This window comes from Malaclemys terrapin, chromosome 1 (assembly GCF_027887155.1).
Source record: "Malaclemys terrapin pileata isolate rMalTer1 chromosome 1, rMalTer1.hap1, whole genome shotgun sequence".
In the NCBI taxonomy this organism is placed as follows: Eukaryota; Metazoa; Chordata; order Testudines; family Emydidae; genus Malaclemys; species Malaclemys terrapin.
In genome coordinates this window covers 23,255,834-23,275,256 of record NC_071505.1, presented here as the reverse complement: position 1 = coordinate 23,275,256, position 19,423 = coordinate 23,255,834, and the positions used below count along the sequence as shown (strand labels likewise).

The 19,423-nt window shown below is 41.7% G+C and overlaps 1 protein-coding gene across 9 annotated transcripts in view; it reads right to left on the bottom strand.

Moving 5' to 3' along the window:
• Window positions 1-19,423, bottom strand: part of MAGI2 (membrane associated guanylate kinase, WW and PDZ domain containing 2) — a 1,104,792-nt gene that overhangs the window by 568,813 nt on the left and 516,556 nt on the right. The window contains exon 1 of one of the 9 annotated variants that reach the window (XM_054017523.1): window positions 10,503-10,662. The exons of the other annotated variants lie outside the window; for them this stretch is intronic. The gene's annotated coding sequence lies outside the window, so the exon portion shown is untranslated. Of the gene's footprint in view, window positions 1-10,502; window positions 10,663-19,423 lie in introns of those variants that run through there. 9 annotated transcript variants of the gene reach the window in all.

Below are 19,423 nucleotides of genomic sequence, written 5' to 3'. Positions count from 1 at the left end.
TTGGCCGCTTCCGGGGTGCAGCATGGTGCCCCAGGACAGGTAGGGACTAGCCTGCCTGGGATCTGCTGCACCGCCGACCGGATTTTTAATAGCCTGGTCGGAGGTGCTGACCGGAGCTGCCAGGGTCCCTTTTCGACTGAGAATTCTGGTTGAAAACCAGACATCTGGTCATCCTAGATGGTGGCAGATTTCTGGGCAGCTACCTATGGCAGCAGATTTGGCCTGGCTTACACCTTTGTCATGATGGAGGAGCAACCAAATCAAATATGAGTGGTGGTGTGACCCTGCATGCCAGGCTGCAATGGCACTCAAATTTGGCTGGCTGCCCCTCCATCATGTCAGAGGTGCAGCTGGCCCAAATCTGCCACCCTAGTCCTATGAGGAGGCAGGGCAGGACTCTGAAATTTTGCCTAGATTATCTTGAGCAGCCTCTGGCTCCCCTCACATAGTTTCCTCTGCATTCCACCATAGGAGAGAGAAAACAGAGAGAAGGAGGGGAGGATGGGAGGCTTGTTCTGTTGTGGAAGAAAGTGAGGGTCTGGTCCACAAACTCTACTTCTACTGATAGCCCAAGATAGGTGGAGATTTCAGGGATCTGCAGGAGGCCCTGTGCCTGAGAAACAGCTCTGGTTCTGCTGTCTCAGTCTGACAAGGAGATTTTGTAGGACATGCATATCCAGGATCTTTCCTGACAGTGACTGTCCCAGAGAGGCATCCCTACAACAGTGGTGGTGATGATGGTAGGTGTATGCATCGGGGAAGGGAGCAGTGCAAATGTAATACTGCTTCTGGACTCTTCACTGGGTGCAAGGGGACTGAACCATATGCAAACCACTGGATACCACTTTTGAACAACCCTCTTTCAGTTCACATCCCCAGAGAGCGCAGAGAGCTCTGCATGGGGTGCAGGAGAAGGGTTGATGCTGCCAAGGATGCAGCTGACCCCACCTCTTTTCTGCTTGAGGAGGAGAGATCTACTCATGGCTGAGACATTACACATGTAGATCAAATGGCACATTCTGGCCCAAGGTTATTTTTTTCCCTCTGGGACTGTTTTTTGACAGTATACAGGGCATCTCTCCATCTCCAGTACACCTATCGCCATAATATCTCAGTGTTCATGTTGTGGGAGTGTAGTAGTTGGGATAATCAGTAACCAGAAATTGGACTGGGGGATAGACAGAGATTATTACAAATCCCCAGAAGAGGGGGGAGCAAAAACTAAGGTGCTTCATGTCTTCACATGATGATGAACTGTTGTCAAACCAGATATGAGTGGTTGTTTTTTTTTTTAATTTTCCTCTGGGACAAGTAGAGGCTGCAGCTCTCTCTCACCCTTCATGGTTCCTGCTGTATGCTCTCTCTCTCTCTCTCTCTCTCTCTCTCTCTCTCTCTCACACACACACACACACACACACACACAATCAACAGGAACCCCTTCTGTACTCTCTGCAAACAGCAGCCTCTGCTGCCCTCTCTGATACAGTAGCAGCAGCTCACAACACTTCCTCATGATATAAGGCACAATTCTGCTCTCATTTGATTGCAATGAGAGCAGGGCGAGGCAGACAGATAGCTATGCACAGAAGGGTGTAGGGCCTTTAGGGAAAAACAGGGGCTGCACCTCACTGAAAATTAACATATGTTAAATTGGTCATTTGACCTGGCCTCCCATTCACTTTTTTGGGGGGGTGAGGGGGAGGGGAAATGAGGCTGAGCAAAAAACAAACAAACAAAAAACGACCAAAAAACAAAACCCCTGAACTGACTGGCTGAAATGTATTACTATCAACAACATTTATTTGCAATAAGCAATAAAGTGTGTATGACAAAATAAAACAAGACTGTTACTGTAACAGATGGGCTGTGGACTGTAAATGCATTACAAGGTTGCAGGAGTTACAGCTGATCAGGCATTTTTATTTTTAAGAACCTTATAACTTTGTAAAATAATTACCCAAAGGTGCTTTTTGTTCCTCTTTGGTCTAATAATACTTTCTTAATACCGTCCAGGACTTGAGTTATCTGGGCATAACGCACAAACAAGGTGTTTTTTCACAAATGAAGAAATTTTCAGATTTCTATGGTCCAATAATCAACACTTGAAGCTTTTCACTTTTAAAACGTGAAAAAAGCATTAAGTATCCCCAAGTGATGACAAGAGCCTTTGATATATTTGAAGAAATCTGGCCCATGAACAATGGAGCTGCAAGCCAACGTGGGTGTACATGACATTGTTACTCATACAGTGAGGGAAATCAATGTACTAACGTGAAGAGTTCTAGTTATACACACATTGATGGGCATGTATATCTGTTGTTCCACACATTGAAATTAGCATTGACGTGTCTATGTCAATGTGTGATCATTTCTATCTCACACTGTGCTTTGAAATAAACATGTGATCACACTTTTTAAAAATATATATATTCAATGAAAAACCTGTTATGGCAAGATAGTGCATTTAAAGTCTCCATCATAAAGCAGGGACTAATAAAAATATATGGTCCCCAAAGCAACTACATCCATATATATGAGTAGAAGTTAATATGGAATAATTCACACAATACTTTATGTGGAAGGAGAATAGGACAATGCCTTCTATTTGTACGAGCTTGAACTTGCTAACTTTGGTGCATTTAAATTCTTATCCGTAACATTGCATCAACAGAATTCTGCACTGAACTCCTCCTAAAAAGGGACAAAATAAGGATGGCAAGGCATGTCCACCACTACTTAAGAACCAAGTTCTGGCCAGCCCATGTAGGCATGTGAGTGAGTTTTATGCCCACGTGGACTTCCCCCTTGTATAAGGGGCGAGGTAGAAGAGCTGGCCACAGCCACAATCCTCCACGCTCTGCCTGAAGGAGATATACGTTGCATTCCCCAGGAGCTGTGTAACTAGGGCATGCTCTCCCTGCTCTCCCAGCAGCGCATTCTATCTTTGTGAGGCCCAAAGCCTCCCAGTGCTTCCAATGAGCTGATGTGTTCTTCTCAAGGTTATGGCAAAGAGCTGTTATAGACTGAGCACTGTGGTAGCAAATATTTGATGAATGACTCTATATGGTGAAGCTATTGGATTATTGCAAAGGAGCTAGAGTTGTGTGTGTCTTCACTATTGTCCTCTCTGTTTAAGTGCACTGTACAGGGTTTTTTTTTTTTGAAAATTAATCTGAATACAGCAAAGTACCTTGTTTATAGAATGAACAACTGACATATCTGAGTGCCTCTAAATTTCTTCAGGTGCAAAAAAGTCCAACAGTCCTAATTTTATTTCTCTAATTGGAATATAACGAGTCCTACGGGAAGCAGTGAGCCTTGTGGTTAGAGCATAGGACTGGGAGTTAGGAGACCTGGCTTCTATATCTTCCTCTGCTAATGAATTGCTGTGTGTGACCTTGGGCCATTTTTGTGCCTTAGTTTCCTAATTTGTAAAATACTTTACCCACCATTGTAAAACACTTTGACAGCTTCTGAAGAAAGGAGCAACATGAGTGAAAAAGATTATCTGTGGAGGTAGACTGATGGTACTGGGAATTGGAGACTTCTGTGTATCAGCAACAGAATGCCTTGATTTAGTCCCTTCCACAATAGTCACAGAACATTTTATAATAAGTAAATTAAAATTATCAACATTTCATTGGGAACACCTGGAAGCAGCAGCAAACATACTTCCTGAGACGTTTAAAACCGTAATAGGCAGTAACTTCCCCAGTCAGAGAGTATAATTACAGAATGTCCTAGCTCCCAATGTCTCAAGGTTATAACTGTACCTGCTGAATCTGCAGAACAGAATAGTAGCGCAGGACACTTCCTACCAGCCTGCCCCAACCTGTTTTAGAGAGCCCAACACTCAGGGTGGTTGATTCTCCATGCCCACTACTCCATAACATGTCTGACAACAAGGGTGCCAATTTTTAAGGATTTAAAACTCTAACAGCCCAGCAAAAGAATCAGCTCAGAAAGCTGTGTCAGTGTCAGTGTCAAACCAGATCCCATTTCTATTTTCTGTAGGGCAGAATACGGACTGAGCTGTAAAAACAGACGGTTGGAAAACACAGCTATACTTAAAGGTTTACAGGGTTCGTTTAGTACATGGTATGGAAGCAAGCAAGACAAAGGTATAATCCCTGACATTTGGTTACTTCTCACTCCACAACTCTGCTCCTCAAAAGATAGCTCCATTGCGTCTTCCAGATAAGATGCAGCAATGTAAGAGAGGCTAACAGAGATAGTCTGGAAGTACGTGCAATGCCTGTGGAAATACACACACACACACACACACACACACACAGACCCTTAGTGGCCTGGGTCTGAATCATGGTGGACACTTGTTCATTAGGGAACTGACCAAGATCATGAGCTCACTGGGGCCATAAAACAATATGGACTTTTTGATCACTCTGGATCTCAATTAGTAACCTATTTAATCTATCCAGGTATTTCCAACACACGTACCACCATTGTATTTGGTTCCAACCAAATTAAGTAAAGCCACAATCCACCTGAAGGACTGTATTATCTACTTCTCCCTGTACTACGTGGTTACAGCAGTTAAGATATATAATGTGTTGGACTATTTTCGAATGCTTCTCTTTGGGGGAGGGATGCTGAACTATTCTTTATGGCTCCTATTATTGGAAAGCTGCTCTTACATTTTGCTCTGAAAATCCACGGAGAGGCATGTTTCTGACAATAGGGAATTTCATATTGCGAGCCTTACACTAAAGAGGCTCCGCTTCCTTCATGTTTCACTCTAAGTATTGTCAGCTCCAAGGTTCCTGGTGATCATAGATGTCATCCTGGTTCACAGAAGCAGCCCCTTTGACAACCTTGGCCTACCTCATGAAGGGTTCTGAAGACTTAGGCCAGACACCTGGAGTTTGGTATTAGAGAGCCAATGTAGTGTTCAAAGCACTGGAGCAATGTTCTCTCATATTCCTGGGTTACTTAACAGATGGCCTGCTTCACAATCAAGAGAGAAGTTAAAAGCTCCATATCCCATCAATGTGTTCCAAGAAATCCAGACCCCCAAAATTCCTAATATTTATTAACTAATTTCAAGCAGCCTTTGTTCTAGTACATGTATTTATTCCTTAAATCATCTATTTCTGAGCATTCTAGTTGCAATAATTTTTCACATTGTACATCAATAACCATTTATTTATTTGAGTAGAAATCATAGGTTGACTGGGAAAGAGTGTTTTTATTAGGCTGTGCTCTCTACCATAATGCTTCTCATGACCATGCCTACTTATATTCCACCACCTCTATGTTACATATAATTTTGTCAGTGATGTTGGCTGCAAAGATTTAACTCCTAATTCTTGTAGACTAAAGAATTGTTCATGGGTATGTTTTTTATTTACCTTGTAATAATTAGCAAAACCCAGTGAGATAAGGAAGATTTAAGGCTAAATATGGCTAAAAACAAAAGCTCTCAATCCCACTCCCTTATGTCCTTGGGCGAGGAAAGGTACAAAGAGAAGCTTCTCCATTCTCTCCATAAACTCAGCTCTTCTTTCCAGCCTAAAGTTCATTCCTATTCCTGCTGTAGCCAGTTAGAGTTTTGCTCTAAACCCTAACAATCCTACTTTTTCTATAGTGCAGCTCATCCGATGCTAAGTCCATTCAGGGTGCAATTCTGAATGGTCATAGTGAGCCTTCCTTCTGCCTCCTGCAGTTTTAAAACTTAAAACACTAGCTAAGGATCTGGAGACAGATCTGAGGAGTGCCACACTAGGGATCAGGGAGATAGGGAAAGCTAAGATTCTCTTCTGAAGTACATCTTGCTCCACACCACCCTAGAAAGCTTCCTGACCTCCCAGACATGCTCTCCACACAACCCACATAGCTAGTGTCAGCTTTCACTCCATCGGAACAAGAACAAGGGGGAGTAGATCTCACCGTAGGAGAAGCATGAAGGTATGCAGTGAGGGAAAGTCATTGATGGCTGATCAGAGCAAACCAGAGAGGATTATGGAGGGTCAGGCTTTTGGGAATGAGGAGAAGGGTGCATGAGAAGTTGGGTTAGGATGGAGATGAGAAGCGGAGGCCAGCTGAAAAAAAACAGACATACTTTTTTGATCAAAACAGTTTTCATTATACAAACTGTGGCCCTCTTTGATGTGTTGAACTCAACTCAGCAGAGCTAAGCAGTCTGATTTTAAGCTACCATTGGTGGTGGTGGCCTACTTTTCACTAAATAATGGGAGATCATTAATACTTGAGCATGCCCTGTAAATGCCAGACCCAGCTATAGGAAATAACTTACTTTATATCATATGGTACAATACATTAAGAAAAATAACTTTAAAAAAGTATAAAGTCCACAATGGTTAACAGAGAGAGATCTGTCTTCTAACTTTCATCTGTTATATTCAGCATCCTTTAAAGCCAATGGGGATGAAGGCACACGGGGCTGGAATGTACTTTATATGAGAGAGTAAAGGCTCAGGAATTGTTGAGATGCTCTTGTAAAATTTACAGATTCCTGAAAATTCTGCTGATCACATCTGCCTCTTTATTCTAGGGGCCAAATTATGATCTGTTACATTGGTGTAATTTATTCCAAAAAATGTACACTTGGATAACTGATGGCAGTATTTGGCCCCTTATGTTTGTTTCAACTCATCTTGCAATCAGGGAATGGAGTTTTTACAAGGGCATTTGCTCTGAAGATACCAGACAAAATGGAAATTGGTGGACTGTTTGTTGAGTCTACCAGGCAAAACACAGACAACTGCCACTTTGACCGTTTCAGTTAAATATAGAATCTTTTAGCTTTTGACAGTGTGGAGTTGTCTCTCGTCTCACATGATTGTAACTTCATTGACTTCAGTGGAGTCACTCGTGATTTATACCTGTGTAAATGAGAGGAGAATCAGGGCCAGTGTTTAACCAAACACTGTGCTAACATCGCTTGTAGAGAGTGACCATCAGAAATTAAATCTCGGTAGCACCACCATCCTATTTCTATGGTATGTCCCAAAAACCATGCATTACAAGAAAAGCTCCTGTCCATTTTGCATGTAATAAGGGAAAAATGGGTCAAAATTCTTGTACCATTTCTGAGATCAGATTTTGATTGTGAATGCCTGCTAGAAACAATAGTTCATTAGAACCACATCAGTGATAACCAGAGTTATAATTTGGACTTGTCTATTTCATTTGGATTGTGTTAATTCCCTTTCCCCCCGGAACCTCTTCTTTGCCTTTGCTGAATCTTTCAATGCAGATTCTCTAAATGGGTAGTTTTGAAAGCTAATCTGTTCCTACTCAGCATTTGCCTTTCACTGTTCAGGGTTATGAACATACATCTGGAAACAATTGGATTGGTCAAGCTTCCAAAACTGCAGCTGAGCTGTCCTGCTTTACAAATATGGTCAGCCTATACTAGACATCTGGATTCTCTGTATCCCTTAAACCATTTTAACTCTATTTATTTGGTCTATTTCATATTGACATTGCTGTTTCTCTGATGAGTTTGGAGAAGGCTTTTCAGATGTATTGTCTGTTTTCTTTTTACATTTCTACAGTGTAATTGTGTCACTTTCCATGAAGCAGGCCATTTACTATGGTCAAATTATCTATGTTTATAAAAGCAATAATCAGTTCTGCAGCAGTGTTAAAATTCCATTTCCACCATTCTCCTGAAAAAACAGAATTAAACAGCATCTCCAAGCTTTTAGTTCTATGAAAATTAATCTAAATAGATTGGCAAGTAACAGTTGGGGATTTTTATAGCCATTTGACACAACATGGTTTCTAAACAGCACCTGAAAGGTAATGCCTCTTATACCAAGTAAATGGAACAACATTTGAATTTCTAGGATGGAGGCTTTTAAAAGTATTGCTTTCTTACTGTCAATCATATTTGTAATAATGTAGAAACTATTACTTTAAAATGTGGATAAAGTGCCAGTGTTTTGTATTTTCTGTGATTTTTTCAGAAGCAGCATTATCAGACATTCATAAAAACAACATTGGCTGTGTTGGCTAGAGACTATCCATATTACCCATCATTTCTCCCAGCCACTCTCTCTACCCCACATTTGCCCTACTTTTGTACTGGTAGCTAGTGTTAAAACACCTTATCACTGGGCAAACATTTAAAGAAGCAGCTTCTTCACGAGCCAACTCCAATGCCACTCGATGAATCAGATGGCATAGGTTGCTACAGCCAGCCAGCTGCATCACCCTCCTTTCTTCATCCTACACATGTACAGAGTAACTGTGCTTCTCCAAAATGCCTTGTAGTGACAGACTCAAGGAACCCAACTATTTAGCTTAACAAAGAGAAGGTAAAGGGGTGACTTGATTACAGTCTATAGGTACTTAAATGGGGAACAAATATTTCATAATGGGCTCTTCAATCTAGCAGAACATGATCCAATGGCTGGACATTGAAGCTAGACAAGTTCAGACTGGAAATAAGGTGTAAATTTTTACCAGTGAGAGTAATTAGCCACTGGAACAATTTCTCAATGGTTGTGGTGAATTCTATCTCTCTGACCATTTTTCAAATTAAGATTGGACGTTCTGCTAAAAGCTCTGCTCTAGGAATTATTTTGGGGAAGTTCTATGGCCTGTGCTATACAGGAGATTCGACTACATGATCACAATGGTCCCTTCTGGCCTTAGAATTGATGGAAGATCACTCTGCCCTGCTCCCAGTGCTTTTATAAACTGAAGGTTTAATAGAGATGCATCAAGTGCTGCTGCCGTGGCATACTCAATAAATAGTTGATACAGGAATTTCTTCAATAATTACTCTGGTAGTACAATACAAGTGGAACATTTCTTCTCTTCCCACCCCCATTGTCTAGTAGTATCTGAATATGAGCTTTTCCCTTGAATAAGCACACACTTCTTTCAACAAAAGTAGTTTTATCCTTTCAGAAATGGATTATCTTCAAGCATTTGAGGTTATACCTGTCAATTTTCTACTAACTACTGGCTCGCATTTTCCTCCTTTATAATGGCATACTCTGTCTGACCCACATGCATTTCAGCCCACTTATCTAACTTCATTTAAACTGACAAAAGGATCACTATTAACAGTATTTATGCAACCCATTTGTGATAAACATTTTTTGTCTAGGAAGTAGTATTGACATGGGTTCTGACTCCAGGTAAGACAATCACTACCAACTACTACTTCTGCCCTTTGAGCCAAGATTTAAAAGCAAGCAAACTGAAATGAACCAGTCAGACACTATCAGCAAGAATGGTGATTAGGACAAACAACAATAGAGGACAAAATGCACGGCTACTCAGAGACCATCTTCTCGGGACTAGAGACAAGATATGGAGCCATTTTTCACTAGGTTCATGAGGAAAATGTCAACACACAGCTGCTAGTGCACTGTCAGATTGCATCTTAATTTGGCCAAAGGGGACCCAGCCAGTCACCCTCACAGACACATTTTAAAGGGCCCATTACAAATCTGATTTATTGGTTGCTAAGAATCTCCCTGCTATGGTCTGGACATTTCACATGACAGGGAGCTGAATTCCAGCTAGAGCTAAATATATGCTTCTATGTGTGATTTAAATCATATGAATTCTATGTTTCTTAAAACATCAGTCAAGCTCCCTCCCCCTTCCTTAATACCTTAAGGCAGTTTTCTTAGGAATGAATCAGAATAAACCTGTGCAAAAATGGGTAATTTGTACACAAGTCTCTTGATACCATTAAAAAGCAGGCAATGTTTTTTGTTCTAAAAGAGAGGGAAAACATATTAAAGAACAAAAGAAAATGCATCTGCACAGCAAGAGAAATGAGAAATTACTGGGACTTGCTTTAGAAATGTAGGCATCTTAATGCAACTACTGTATTTATACTAAGGTGAACATGAAAACTCAGAAACATTAATTCCTTTCCCTCCTTATCCCTCATTATTCTTTAGGAATTTCTCAGTAAAATCAATTCCCCTGCTCTTAATGAAATCCAAAAGAGTGTACGAGTAAGATGCATTTGGCACTGCTGAAGAAAAACCATTCAAACTTGCTCTATTTGAACTGCCTATTGTTACAATTCAGACAATGTACACCAATAATTGCAGCTCAACTTCTAATCATGCCGGCATCACAAGAAATTCAAAAAGTCAACAGCTCTTTTTATTTCTATACACACAAGAACGATAGCCTCCACATGCAGTCACCCTGGCAAAAATTTAACGGCATCAAAACAGTCATCTGACAATTTGTGAATAAACATGCATTTTGTCTTATGTTATGGCTCTTTCCTACAGGAACTATTCCAAACAAAGACAACATCCAAAGCAACACACAGGAATTCTGCAAGCCAAGTAAGACTCAGCTCAAGTTTCTGTTCAACATCTGGTTGAATATGGTAGTGTCTTTAATTCTGATTTTGTTTTGTGGGATTTAAAAACCCACCTAAGCTTTTAAACTGACCACTTGTCAGGTCCCAGCTCCCTGATACACTACTCTATGAATGGGGGGGGGACAGAAAAAGAGGCAGAGTCTTATCCCACCTTTCCATGATTCTCAGCCAGTCTGTCTTCTCATGATCTGCAAACCACCTGTATTGATCCAACCCATTCTGAGGGGAGAAAATAATCTTCCTGATAGAAACAGTTTCAGCTGTGATTTGATTTATCAGCACAGATGTCTAGAATTTTCTGTTTAAGCCAGACACAGCAACACAAAACTGCAGCTGAGCTCTTTTGTTTTCCCTCCTCTCAAAAGATGAAGCAAGCAGCACTCCCACTGTGTGCGTGTGTCTCTCTCTCTCCCTCCCCCCCACCCCCACCAGCAGCCTAACTCCACTCTCCTTCAGTCAGGGTCATTTACATTCTCAGCAATGATTCCTTATTCTGTAACCATTCGTACCTAGTACTTCTGGATTTCATCGGTAAAAAGGGCATCTCTAGATGGCGGTCCGGTGACCCTCCTGTTAAAAGCAGAAAGGATGCTGATGGAGTGTTTGACTCTATGGTTGATTTTTTTTTTCAAAATATCCATTTACATTACAAAGAAGGAAGAAAATATAGCTCTCAGGAGATCATTAGGCATTTTTCTGCTTTTGAATTCCCCCTTAGCAATCAACCCCAGCTAGTATGGTGTAAAGAAATGTAATTTAACTTCTCAGTGTTAATAATCTTGCATGGTTTGTATATCATGTAACTCCATAATACTTAAAAGTACAAGCTCAATCATAAATAAATATACTGAAACTGTATTTAATATCTAAACAGCAAACATTCTATCATCCAACTGAAAAAAAACATTTGTAATGCTGATTTGTCCTTGACTCAAATTATTCTGCAATAATTTCACGTATTTTGACCCAAAGGGCTTTATAGCATGACCCTGATTTTCCAAACTGTGGCTTAACTGCTGTTTATGTCCCCCAGAATGTCACTGAATGCAGGTCCTAGGAATGTAGAATCTCTGCAAGAGAGAAGTTCCTGATTATCTAAGTCCCAGATATTACCAAGATGTTAGAGGTCCCCCAGAACCTTTGTAAAATTGCATACAAGATATTGTAAACAGATCTATAAATGACAAAGACTTTGTCAACTTCAAGTTAAAGGGTCAAATTTTGCTCCCAGTTAAGTCAATGGGAGTTTTGCCATTGATTTCATTAGGGCCAAAATTTCATCCAAGGTTGCTACTACGTATGAATGCCAAGGAATGTTAGAACATTTAAAAGTATAGAAATAAACAGTTAAAAAAAAGTAAATATTCAAATACACTCACCATTCATACAGTGCCTTAAATAAGCATACATGTGTATCATATCACACTGCATATTACCAAAACATCCTAAATCTGCTTTCATATCCCAATACAGTATTAGTTTATAGACTAGAAACCCTCTTGCAGTCATCCACCATATAGAATACGCACTGATAATATGACCTATGAATTTTCACATAAAAAACCCACTTTTCAATCACCTGTGGTCCATAGACCATCCTTCCAGTTCTTCCATCCAGTATTACCCAAAGACATCACCTTTTTACTTCTTATTTTCCATACGTCAACAGTTATTGTAATATAAGTACATTCCTATATGATGGACGGTGAGCAACTATGTTTTTAAATGCTGAGGTATTTTTAACTGTAAATTGCCTTGGTATAAAGTAGCATCCCTAATTTAAAATTTGTGTATGTTAGTATTCTTACTTTATTTCATTAAAGAAACAGTGCTAATCCAGAGTTTAGGAGATCCATAGGGTAATCTGCTCCCCCAGCCTTCTGAGATCTAGAATTTAGGAGCTCTGCAGTGACCCCGTTTGCCTTCTGCCTTCCTCTAGCATTCAGACCTTAAGAGTCCCTATCTCCCAGATGCCTTTCTCTGCAATGTGGAATTAGGAAGTCCACAGGATCATTTCTTCAAGCGTCTGAGAAAGCTCCTGGGGTGAAATCCTGGCTCAGCTAAGACTTCAATGGGGCAGGATTTTACCCATGAACTCTGAAAGGCTCTCAACTCCATCTAGAAACTACTGCCCCACAGAATTCAGGAGCTCCACAGAGTCTCTGGTCCTCCTGTTGCTTCCTGCATTGCAGAACTTTGGAACTCTGCAACCTCCTGGGTTCCCAGATCAGCCTGCCATTCTCTGGCCTAGAGGTCATGTAGGGCACCCATTTCTCCTTCCCCAGCATAATGCCTACCTGTCCATAGACTATATAAAACATATATTGCTATAATATACAAAATCGCTTTGGATTTCTTAGAAAAAAAACATTCGTTTTCCAACTTCCCATAAAACCTCCAACAACATCTAGGTCAGGAATCGTCAACCTTTGGCACGTGGCCTGTCAGGGAAATCAGCTGGTGGGATGGGACGTTTACCTACAGTGTCCGCAGGTTCGGCCAATCGCAGCTCCCACTGGCTGCAGTTTGCCGTTCCAGGCCAATGGGGGCTGCGGGAAGCAGTGTAGGCTGAGGGATGTGCCGGCCGCTGCTTCCCGCAGCCCCCATTGGCCTGGAACAGCGAACCACAGCCAGTGGGAGCTGCAATCGCAGAACCTGCAAACGCTGCAGGTAAACAAACTGTCCCAGCCAGCCAACCAGCAGATTTCCCTTATGGGCCGTGTGCCAAAAGTTATCGATCCCTGATCTAGGTTGTCACACAAGATTACAGAAGTAAGAAGTTTGACTTTCTGATAAATACAAAAGTGTGGGGATCTTATCTTGCTGCCACTGGAGTCAACTGGAGGTTTGCCTCCCATTAAAAAATAACATATATAAAACATACATTAAAAGAACCATAAAAACCATAGAAAAACTCTCTCATGGCATATAGGTATTATCTTTAGCAAAAATACTGTGTAGTAATGCTGATCAAATTAAGAATCTGCATCCACTAATATTAGCTAATCAAGAAGTGCATACAGTATTCCTTTATCATTAGAGCTGTAGATCTGTGATCCCTTAAGCGAAATATGATGACTTTCTGGCAAAAGCAGTACTTTTAAATTATACGGTATTAAAAGTTAGAGCTCTGACTTCAGCAACAATACATAAATGTTACCAAATTACTGAGACACTCCACATTAAAAATGCTTGATGGGCACCTTTGTTATAGAATTTGTCTCAATATTTGCAATGCTAATTGAATAATAGTATTATTTTATAAACAATTACATATCAGCCATAAAATTCCTAGAAAGGTCTCTATTTTATTCACAATACACAGCAGCCTTATGACTGGATTTATTCTTAAGAAACAGTTATGGAACTTGGTTGCCTTTTTTTTTCAATTAAGTTTATATTCAAGTCAAAAAGGTGTATATACATGCTTGAAACTGAAACTATGTCCAATGAGTAGGAAAGAGGGGCTCTCGTGTAAGTATGTTTATTAAGTCTGTGTGAATTCATGCACCAAACAGGCATGAACATTTTCCTTTTTCATTATACTTAAGATGAGTGCAATTTATAAGCCTATGGCCCAAATTGGGAAGTGATGTATAAAGAGGTGTTAGAATGCTCTGTTACACTCAGACTCGTTTATACAAACTCTACTGAAGAGGGAGGGAATCTAAGGCCTTGTCTACACTACCAGGGTAAGTCAACCTAAATTATGCTACTCCAGCTACGTGAATAATGTAGCCAAGGTCGACAAAGCTTAGGTCGACTTACTGCTGTGTCTACACCGTGCTGCATCAATGGGAGATTCTCTCCCGTCGACTTATCTACCTCCTCTCATTCCGGTGGAGTACTGGAGTCGACTGGAGAGTGCTCGGCAGTCAATTTAGTGGGTCTTCACTAGACCCACTAACTCGACCCCCGCTGCATCAATCACAGCAGCGTTGATCCCCAGTAAGTGTAGACATGGCCTAAGTGCATGTAGCTTATACACAGAAGAGCTGGAAAAATATAAGTTAAAGTAGCTCTCACTTTACTTTAATTTACACTTCTTACACCTTTCTTCAGGTTTGCTGCATGTAAGTTACAGTCATTTAAATTAATAACTTTAGGCCAAATTTCGGCCAGTTCTTTTTGTGGGTGCACACACCCTCTATTATGCATCCTTCACAAGACTTCCTAATGCTTGCAGGAACTCAGAGACTGTTCTCCCAGAGGACACGTATTGTCCAAAGGAAAGGGGTATGATGGTAATCTTTCTCCGGGGTATGGTGGTAATCCTACTCCAGGGATATCCTAAACCACTCATTATGCATGAGCTGTGACCCATTGTAGGGACAGCATTCTGTAGGGACCTCAGTGCTGAGTGACTTAGTCAGCTGTCAGCTTTGTTGATCTAAGAACAGGAACTAGAAACTGAGAGCTGATCAGCAATTTTAGTACAAAGATATTTTAGAGCTGCTGGCACTCTCCTGTCAAATACAGGAGGCCACAGGAATCACTGAAACCACCACTGAGCAGAAGAGAAAAAAGAACCGATGATGCTTCTTCTAGGAGCCAGGGGAAATTTAGGATTCCAGCCTACTAAAATGACAGTATTGATTTTATGTGATAGCAATGATGTGGAGTCCAGATCAATATTTCAATGGAACACTATCAAAGAAAACAGGTGCTGATGGAGATGGAATTGGTGAGTCAGTATATGATATACTTACCTCTGAGCTAACACCAAGACCTAATTTGAGGTTACAGGGTGCTGTGCTACAGGAAGTTTTTCAGAAAATACAGAAATGAGGTCTGGACCATTTTTGGTCATTGAAATATCCCATAGCTCTCTTCTAAGGCAAGAGTACTAACATTAGTGTCCCGGCTAAAGTCCAGTGCCAGTAAGTATATTTTGCTGACCTAAACTGAAACCACAGGAAAATCTTATTTCTCTTTCTTTTATTTTGGTTTATATAAAAAACAGCATCCATTCATTGTTCTGTGCAATTTCACATGCATATAAACACAAAAATATCAAATACATCAATCAGAAACACAGTGGAACAGTTGGATAAACAATTAATACCACAGTTTATAGCACTGCTATCCATTGTTACAGAGTTATAACTTGCTACTTGTGAGATGGCTGTGTTTCAATGGAGGACAAAGTCATCCCTATATAGAGTTTGTATATAACTTTGTTCAGTTTGTAAAGATCTTTGTGATCTTTTGGGATGGAAACCATTATATAAATGTAAGGTTCATTTTTAGAAGTGCTCCTGCCAGCTAATTCACTTTCACTAAGTGGCATAGGCATCTGTTTCAGAGGGGAATGGATGTCTTGCTCTAAGTGCTAAGCGTATGAAGAGGTCCCAGTGGTTGCCACTGAAACAGATGGGCCAATACAGAAAAACTGTTGCCCTGGATAACTACAGATTCACAAATATCTGGTTTATTCTTGGAGGGTGTTGGAATGGTTGCAGTTGTCTCTCTCTGTAAGGATGTGCATATGTATGCACACACGTGATGTCCAGGGAAAGATAGTTTTGGCTCCCTGATAGTCTGTTCTTTAAGTGTGCTATCTTCAACACAGCAAGTTTTTTAATTGGTTTCCAGTGCTTTGGGGAAAGATAGTCTATGGTATCATAACACTGAGGATCACACCCCTGTGCCTCTCTTCTGCCCAGAAATTCAATGAAGTTTAACCGGTTTACAATGGAGGAAACCACAGGATGCCAATTGTTGGTGCACTCCCATTGTGGAACTCCGCTTTGAATGGCACTTGATTGACTCACACTCCACACTCCTCTTATTACAACACCACTTCCCCTTCTTTCCAGAGAACAGTAGTGTATAAAGAGTGATTGTACTCTTTATTAAACAACAGCACAATTAGTCTAGCAAAATCACACAACTTATTATTGGTACTGTACTGCAAAAATTAAAGCTCCATCTTGCACAAGCTCACAGTAGGTGACCTACTTTTTAAAAACATTTTCAATGGATACACAGATTTTATTTGAAGCTAGTGTGGGAATGTCCTTCTCCATCTGCGACTCTACTCATGTGGTGGGTAGACTTTCTCCAGTGCCAGAAAAATAAGGGTTTATGAATTATGCACAACTATAGTTAATGCAGAAAAGCACATTTGGTTGTATTTTCACACGCAAGAATGACAGAAGATGGAATCGTTTAGAAATGATCTCCCGCTATCCATTTATGGTGTGTGAGTGAAAGAGTTCAAAATTCTGATCTCCTCCTCAGAGATATCTGTACCACTTCAGCAACTGATCTCATCTTAGCATATTCAAGATGTCGGATGTTTGATCCGGCCAGATGCTGAGCACATACACCGAGGGCATTCAGAACCTTGCAAAATGAGACCCTTCAGTCTTTGTCTACTTAAGATGGTAAAAAAATGGTCAACATTTTTTTAAATGAAAAGTAACTTTTTGACTAAATGGAAATTTTTGGAAAAAAAGCAAATTTTCATAAAAATGTTCATGTTTTTGACAAAATACAAATGTCAGAAACAAATTGACAAACATGAATTTTCTTTGGTTTTGATTATGTTTTTCAGAGCAAAAAAATCAGTTGTTTCCTGACCTGCTCTATTGTCAAATGAGATGGGTTGCTCATTATCATTGCAGCTTTACCTGTAGCAACAACATTAGAGGGTGAAAATACATAGATAGGAGTCGGGTGTTTATAGTTCCATGTCATCTAACCCTGCTTAGAGAAGAACTAGATGACACAGTGGTAAAAATACCTTAATCCTGTCTACATTACCGACTGCACCACTTCTACCACTGGTGGAGCTGCATTGTGATGAATTGCAGACCTTAAATTTGGGGGTGTAGAAGCAGCCGTAGATTGTAAACTCTTTAGGGCAGAACATGTCTGTTTCTCTCTGAGACTGATTTTGCCCAGGTTTACACAGCTGTAACTCCAGTGCAATTACTTCTGATTTACTAGGGTTATCATCCGTCCATATTTCCCCGAATATGTCCGTCTTTTGCGTCTCTAAATAGCCGTCTGGGAGGAATTGGTAACAAGGTTAAAAGGTCCAGGATTTTCTCCCCTCACCTCCCTCCCTCCCATGCAGGGTGCGGCTGCTGATTGGGTGGCTGGGCCTGATTGAGCCGCTCCCATTGGCCTCCAGCAGCCAGAGCCCCTCCCCTGCTCCCTCCCCCGCTGCCTGCATCCCCACACGTGGACATGGGAATGGTAAGGGGAGTCCCGGAGGGGAGTCAGGGAGCAGGGGGAGGGTTGGATGGGTCCCCGGCCTCCACTTGCCACCCCCCTCCACGCGCCCCCCCCGTTGGTCTCCCCCGCTCCCTGTCTGCCACTCCCTTGCCTGCTTGTACTGCCAGAGCCAGCAGCAACTGCTGTCTGCTGCCCCCAGGTCCTAGTGCCCCCCATCCACTAATGGCAAGACAGGCTGCCCTTACCCTGCCCTTCCACCCTAGCCCCGAGCCTCTCCAATGGCCCAAACCCCTCATCCCCAGCCCCAGCCCTCATCCCCCCGCACCCTAATCCTCTACCCCAGCCCTGAGCCCCCTCCTGCATCATGAACCCCTCAGCCCCAACCCTCATCCCCCTGCACCCTAATCCTCTGCTCCATCCCTGAGCCCCCTCCTGCATCATGAACTCCTCATCCTCAGACCCACAGCCCTCACCCTTGCACTCCCTCCTATCCCCAAACTCCCTCCCAAACCCCATCCCCCTCTCCACACACCCCCTCCTGCCCTCAAACTCCCTCCCAAAGCCTGCACCCCCTCCCTTTGCACCACCTCCCACCCCCAAACTCCAGCCCAGAGTCTGCACCCCTCACCGCCACCTGCACACCCACCCCCTGCCCCAGCCCGGAGCCTGCACCCAGCACCCAAACTCTATCCCAGAGCCTGCATCCCTCCTGCACCCTAATCCCCAGCCCAGGACCTGCACCCCAGACCTCCTCCCTGCACAAAACCCCCCTCCCAGAGCCTTAGGCAGGTAGGGGGGCAGGTTCTGGGCACCATCAAAATTTCTACAACCCTGCCACCCATGCGAGTGGATAAGGGTCGGGGCAGTCAGGGGATAGTTAGAGTCCTAGGGGGGCAGTTAGGGTGGGGGGGTCTCAGCAGGGGGCAGTCAGGGGACAAGAAGCAGGGGGGGTTGGGAGTTCTGAGGGGGGCAGTCAGGGGGTGGGAAGTGGGGGGGGAGTTGATGGGGGCGGGGCGGGGCTAGGGTAGGGCTCCCCCCCCAGTGTCCTCTTTTTTGATTGTGGAAATAAGGTAACCCTAGTTTTACACCATTGTACCTATGTTTATACAGCTACTAATAACATCTTTCTTTCTAGGTTTGAGAAACAATCAACAAAGAGTTTAACTCAAGTCTTTTAAAGAATGTGAAAATTCGGATTTATATTATGCTAATCCAAACAGAAACAAAAAAGCAAATTGCAAAAACAACTAATTAATCTATGTTACAGTTTTACTTTACCATACTTTTTATTTAAAAAAAATGCTGTTTATTTTCTTCAATGATGCTAACACAATTATAAGTGAATTATCAAATGGTACAAAATCCATTTAAGCAGAGTATTTTAATTGTATACTCTTTTTAGTGTAATTTGTTTAAAATTAATTCTGTTTATAATGGGATTCTACAGTACATCTGCAACAGAAAACAGAAGTGCTATATCATGTGCACAATAGTTAGTGGAGAAGGTTAGTGCCCTAGCTACTGTAGTCTACTGAAGTCAATAGGAATTTGCCTGAGAACGGGCTGAGTAAAAATGGAGGTACTGACTACCTTGGGGAGATCCTGAGATATCAGGCCTGGTATAATGGCCTAGTATAAGGTCTAAAGCCTGCACTAAAGTCAGGCCTTGCTGATATAAAGCAAAGCTGGCAAAAGTCAGCCCTCTTACAAAACATGCCAGCTTGCAGTTTCACTGTCCAAACTTGGCAAGAACATGGCTAGTATTGCAATCACTCCTAGGCACTAAGTATTCACATAAACACATTACAGAAGGGTAGTATTAGAACACCTAAATACAAAGATATGGTGGAAACACACTATCCAAAAATGATATAGGGACTCATTCAC